This window comes from Phaethon lepturus, unplaced genomic scaffold (genome assembly GCF_000687285.1).
Source record: "Phaethon lepturus isolate BGI_N335 unplaced genomic scaffold, ASM68728v1 scaffold20413, whole genome shotgun sequence".
Lineage (NCBI taxonomy): Eukaryota > Metazoa > Chordata > Aves > Phaethontiformes > Phaethontidae > Phaethon > Phaethon lepturus.
Window position 1 is genome coordinate 2,954 of NW_010528651.1, and position 304 is coordinate 3,257.

A 304-nucleotide genomic window follows, 5' to 3' on the forward strand; every position below is an offset into this window, starting at 1 on the left:
ATTGGGGAGGGGTAGGCAGGGAGAATGGGAAAAAAGAGAAGAAGGCCACTTAGTGGTGGCTTGAATAAGTTATCCTTGCCAAAGCACTGAGATGTGAGATAATGAGGAATGTTTTACTGAGCTGGGAAAATCTCATTCTCAGCAGCCTTCATGTTGCTTTTATAGAATTTCAGGTTTATTTTGGAATATCTCAGGAGTGATGTTTTTCCTCTGGGTCAGTGCTTAAGAGCTTGCCGTGGTTTTAAATTTGTAATGATCCTTGAGAAAGCTTTAATTGCTGAGGACTAGAAATCATATTCCTGCT